Genomic DNA, 6161 nt, shown 5'->3' on the forward strand with positions numbered 1-6161 from the left:
TTCACTATTTTTTTTAATTTATTTACACTTTTCACTTTTTTTATACTGACAAATTTTATTTATTTAATTATATCAGGCAGTCATTGTGAATTAATCTCACTATTACTGCTTGATAAATTAATACATTTTTTTTATTATCAGGCTGCTTCAAACTTCAGAACAGCCGATAATAAGTTAGTGACACTGATCCTGCAGCAGTTCAGGATTCAGCTGTCAGTGAATGTTTCAGAAAACTTAAACATTCTACTTTCAAGAATAGATACATTATGTGTCTAATACATAACATTTTGTATCTATTCTTGAAAGTCAAAAGATAAAAAAAAAAAAAGCCAGTATAGCTTGAGAGAGATATCTCTCGATCTATACGAGCTGTCAGAATGCCGGCAAAAGCCGACATGTGTGTCCGCTTTGCTGTGACTCTCAGACACCCGATATTAAGGTATCGGGTGTCTGAAAAAGGTTAACCCTTTCAGTAATGGATCTCTAGATAGTTAGACATCTATTACTGAAAGGTAACCGCTGATTCTCAGCGGTTAGCAGCCTTCTAGTGCAGCAAATAACTCGTCACGTACAGTGTACGTGACGAGTCATTTGGTCCCTTTGTGGCTGGACGTACAGTGTACGTCTCCAGTCACGAAGGGGTTAATTTATTTTTTGGGGGGTAATGGTTAGGCACAATTAAAATTTCTAGATGTTCCCTCCAGGATAACAAATCTTTACTTTTTGAGTTCAGATCCACTAAAGCACATTAAGCTAGGACCTTAATAATGTTCTGGGCAGATCACAGAGATGCTATCTGGAATTTTCAAGGCAGCCTGGATGTAGTAATACATAGCTGGGAACATTGGCAGAATTGATTCAGTTTACTGGCAGTGAATGGACAAAGAAAAATAAAGCCCATGTTTGTCTGTAATTTAGGAAAGTCAAGTTTAATTTTATTTAAAAAAAATGTTTTATTCAGGGGTTGTGCAATGTTGAGGCTCAGCGTGTTTATATTTACTTCTCTGATTTTACTTTCTTTTGTCATCACTAAGCCAGTAATCTGGGAATTTACTGCGTGACTTCACTGAGACTAGTCTAAACAAGGTGGTGAGGAAATGAGTGGGTGTATTTTGAGGTGTCTAAGATTCTTAAATTAGTTTCTTGCTCATGCCATGTTGCGATGACCACTTATGATGAAGCGGAATTTCTCAGACTTGTTGTGATGGCTAATTTTATGTGATCATTTTATTCCATTATAAATCATGTTGCTCCATTACTTCCAGCAGCCATACAATCTAAGCTTTTGTTTTATAGGTGGCTCTTTTTACTTCCTCAGAGATTGGTCATTAGGGTTGTGGTTTTCTGGTAGCAGAGAGCTAAATCATAAAAACAAATAAAATAAAATTTTCTTTGTACCGTGGGCGTTAAAACTTTTACTTTATAGTCTGGATACTACAGCTCGCTGTGCTCCTCAAACAGGTCAATCAACTCAGAGCTGATATTGAGTTTTGGATAAATGTTAGTGTTAAATGTTCTCATATGTTTGTCTCTTGGGGAGATCTGTGCTACTGAGTTTTCTTGGTCTGCAGAACTGATGTTCTATCATTATATGGCCATTATAAGGGTGCCCCACTTTCCCTTCTGGATATTATATTATATTCTAAAGAATGCAAAGGTATACAGGAATACCCAAAATTCCCAGGTGGACATGAATGAAGTGGATAGAGTGGAAAGCAAGCAAGGAGAATTCTCTTTGGGGGTATTAAAGACACAAGTAACAGGGGCTGACTCATGTCAGCTAAACCTATCAATACATTAATTTTTATTAAACTGACTGTTTAGTTCTGAAATTCCATTAAAAAAAAAAACTGGTAACTTCTCGAATCCTTTTTATTTCTGGTGCCAGTTTACTTTTTTACTTGTGAGTTCAACTACAGCTATGCATTAAAGAAAACCAGTCACAATAGGATTAATGCAGGAGTATTAATATGCAGTATTTATTTATAATTGTGCAGGCCAACCTAAATTTCAACTGGAGGGTTAGATCAGAGGTCACCGGAAGTTTGACCGATCTTTCCAGCTGGCTGTCGGAGCTCACACCTTACACATTTAGAATATGGGGGCAGTGTGCAAGATAAGACAGTTGATAGGAAAGCAACTGTCAGATTTTAGGCATCCTCTGATGGCAACTGTTACCAAATATCTCTCCTGTCTGGTTTATTTTTAAAGGTTCTAGTGTACCTCAAGCTGTTAAGAGAACGAAAGCCAAACCTTTTTTTTGGCTTTAGTCCTCTTTTGGGGCACAGGGGGACATTTACTAATGTACGCCCCTCTAGAGCCAGAGCCAGCTATAACGCTCCCTCCCCTGTCTGTCCCTCCAATGAGTGCTGGAGGAATAGAGGGTAATTCCTGTGGGAAGTGGTGACTGACGGTCAGCGCTCTCTGCAGGGAGAAGACTGTAAGCTGAGCGAGCAGCAGTTCGTGATTGTCCAGCTCTTGATCTATAGAGCCGGCATGTGAAACCTGCAGGGTCCCACGCCTGCACTAAGTATTGGGAAGAGTAAATTTTACTCTCCCAATACTTCTCCTTTTAACACAGGGCTAAATGTGTTCATTATGAAGATTGTTCCTGTGAACAATTGGATAGTAGTACACTGGCTAGCTGTGTCTCTCCTTGTGATTTTCTAAAAATCAGTCCACCCAGAAATGAGTTACATTTTGTTAGGTTATTGGTTGACTCTGTCTTATGCCTCTTGGGGCTTCTGTGGCACCATCTCCATACTGTAGTTTCTGACTCGGTTCCAGTGCCACCTTGCAGTTTTTGGCGTCTCCCTCCACCTTTGGGTGTTTTCTACTCATTCCGTTGCCTTCATGAAAAAGAACAGATAAAAAACAATAATTGGTTATTCCCCAATGAGTCAAAATTACACAATCACAAGCAAGGAATGCAATAAAAAAAAAAAGTTCTTTTGTGCATGATTGGATGATAGAAGTCTTCACCTCATTCACTAAGCTAAGGGAAAATTCACTTGTAAAGTGAACAGCCCGTTTGCTTTTTGTAAATCAACCCCAATGTGTCCTCCATAGGCAGTGCTTTTGATCAAAATGTTGAAACTGGTCCACACAAGTCCACACAAAGACAAGTCATCACCGCTAATGACGTTCTAGTATATCACAGGAGCGAGGTTGGAGTGGTGACTACTTTATAACATACAGAGGGACCATGGGGAACAAAAGTAGTCATCACCCTCCAGAAGGAAGTACAGTGTCAGCTACAATTCAGAGATGATTTGTGGGTCTACAGCCGAGTGATACACAAATAAGATACATTTCTGTTAATAGTTAAGGTACCTGAATACATTTTTAAAGGAGAACTATGGGGTCAGTGCTTTTCCCCATAGTTCTCCTTAGGGTAACGGGAGGACACAAACTAGCATCCTCCCGTCACCCTAAGCTCAGTATACCGCAAGCTACAGCTCGCGGTATACTGAGACGCCGGAGCGGATCCCGACATCGATGTCGAGATCCGCCCAGCTGCGCGAGTGACAGCTGGCTCTGCCTATCTAGAGGCAGAGCCAGCTGTACCCGCCCGCTCCCCCTTCCGTTCCGCCAGTCAGCGCTATCGGAGCGGGAAGGGGGGAATCCAGCCCCTCCCCTGTCACGGCAGAGAGCCGTGACAGGATCGAGAGGTGAGCGAACGCCGGTATATGTTCCCTCACCTCCCGATCTACTGAGCCGACCTGTGACAGTCTCATTGTCGCAGGTCGGCTAGAACTATAGGGTGAGTGAAAAGCACTCACCTCATAGTTCTCCTTTAAGATTTAACTCCTGAGTTTAGTGTCCCTTTTATTTACACACAGAAGCCTCATCTATAATCTCTGCTATTATGTCAGAAGGTAAAGTGACATTAAAGTCAAATTTTCTTTTCCTTCCACTAATGTTCATTAAAGCACTTAACTTAAATAATGCTTCTTAATCCGATCTTCCTCTTCTTTCCTGTCCTTTTCAGCCTTCTCTCGAGCGCTGCGTCGGGTCTCCGATCCAGCACTGACTCTTCTGTCCTTGCTGGCACTTCCGATCCCACGGTGTCTGAATGCCAGTGTACGCTTCCATAGACTTACCTTGTGTCTCTCCTTGTCTCCCGGACAAAATCTGAACTGGGCATGCGCCCATCCCAAGATGCTTTGCGGCTGTCCGAGCAGTTTCGGATTCTCGGACTGGAGCGCGCAGCAAAGATGGGGTAAGTTTAAACCGCTGTTTTTAAAAAAAAACTAAACTTTTTGCATATATCTACTGCTTTCTAGCAGTAGATATATGCAAAAAAAAAACCGGAGGGTTTACTAACCCTTTAAAGGAGAACTATGAGGTGAGTGATTTTCACTCATCCTCATAGTTCGAGCCGACGTGCGACAATGAAACTCGCACATCGGCTCAATAGATTCGGGAAGTGAGCAAACGCATACCCTTCGCTCGCTCGCTCTCTTCTCGATCATGTCCCTGCAGAGAGCCATGGCTGTCACTCACGGCTCCCTGCAGGGATTTCCCCCCTCTCCCGTCTGTTCCGCCAGTCAGCGCTCTAGATGGGCAGCGCTAGTTGTCACTCACGCAGATGGGTGGATCTCGACTGTAATGCTGCGGCGGTCTCAGTATGCCACGAGCTGTAGCTTGCGATATACTGAGCTTTGGGTCACAGGAGGACGCTAGTTTATGTCCCCTGTGACCCTTAGGAGAACTATGGAGGAAAACTATGGGGGAAAACGCTTACCCCATAGTTCTCCTCCTAGTTCATAGTATCCCATAGTTCTCCTTTTAATTTGATCAACAGAATTTGCTGCTTCACTAAGGGCGCACATAAGATCCCTCTCCTTACCACATAGTTCTCCTTTATGAAGTGAAAGTATAACACTTGCAAAAACTTTTGCAAGTAAGGGAGGGTTAGACCCTCTGTTAATAATTTATTGTTTGTGCCTCATTGGGAAGATTTCTGTGCACTTTCTGTTTTGTCCCAATTTATAGTCCATTTACTCCTGTTCTGTGATAGCTGTATAATGTTGTATCCACACCACTGCGCAAAATCTAAGGATTAATCATCTAAATAGGGACACAGACGGCAATAAAAACCTGACCGGGAACTTTAACCCTTGCATACAGCCTAATGAGGGTGCCAAACAAACATCTTGGGGTACAAATTTGTTCAAAGCAGATAACCGGTATGCATTTCAGGGACCACACAAACTCCCCCTTCCTCAGGGCTCAGGAATTGTGGCTGTGTTTTAATTGTGATAGGACTTTGTTAAGCACAGTCCAGATTCCTAGGCCCCGGGAGAAAGAGTTTCTGTGGCCCCAAATTCATTGGCTGTTTTTCCTTCTGTAAACCAATTTTACCATTAAAAACTTTGGACTCTTGGACATTTGTTTGCTCTCCTTAAGCTGTATGTACATGGATTCTCAACTTCCGCTAAAGAAAAACATTTGTTAATTTCTGTCTGTGTTGCTGTGTGAGAGTTCCCCTCACTTCCTGTCTGGTAAAATCATTTCACCTAATAGGCAGTAAGAGTAAATCACTCTAATAGAGCCCCAGATAGTTTTGTTCATGCATACACTTTGGATTTTAGGAGGAGCTTATGCATACCTCCTAACTGCCCTTCATTTAGAGGGACTGTCCCTCTTTTGGAGGCAAGTCCCTCTGTCCCTTCTTGCTCCTCAGTTGTCCCTCTTTTCACTCTGACGTTTAGGCCTCTTTAAAATGATGTACTATTTAACTAACAAAAATGTAATTGTACACTAGACCTTTCATCCAACATCAAAATGATTGCACTTGGTAAAAACGTGTTTAAAAAGCCAGTGTGAAGGTAAAGTAGTAATGGTAAAAAAAAAAAAACTTGTAGGTTTAGCCAATCATTTCACATATTAGTTCTTTCGTGGTCCATGTAATTGGAGGTGTGGCGGAGGTGTGTGTCCTTTCCTAAATACTTTGCACTAAAAGGTGTCCCTCTTTCATATCTTAGAAAGTACGCTTGTGTTGAAGAAAAGCTTTAGTTGGACACCATTTCTCTGAAACTTTTTTTTAGATTAGAAAATTAATATACTGCACCTAGTATATTTTATGTACTTTTATCTAAGGTGTTTTTTCAAAATTGCTGCCAAGCTACATAGAAGCATTAAAAAGCACTTATTGC

The sequence above is a fragment of the Nanorana parkeri genome, unplaced genomic scaffold, assembly GCF_000935625.1.
Source record: "Nanorana parkeri isolate BGI_ZX_2015 unplaced genomic scaffold, ASM93562v1 scaffold223, whole genome shotgun sequence".
In the NCBI taxonomy this organism is placed as follows: domain Eukaryota; kingdom Metazoa; phylum Chordata; class Amphibia; order Anura; family Dicroglossidae; genus Nanorana; species Nanorana parkeri.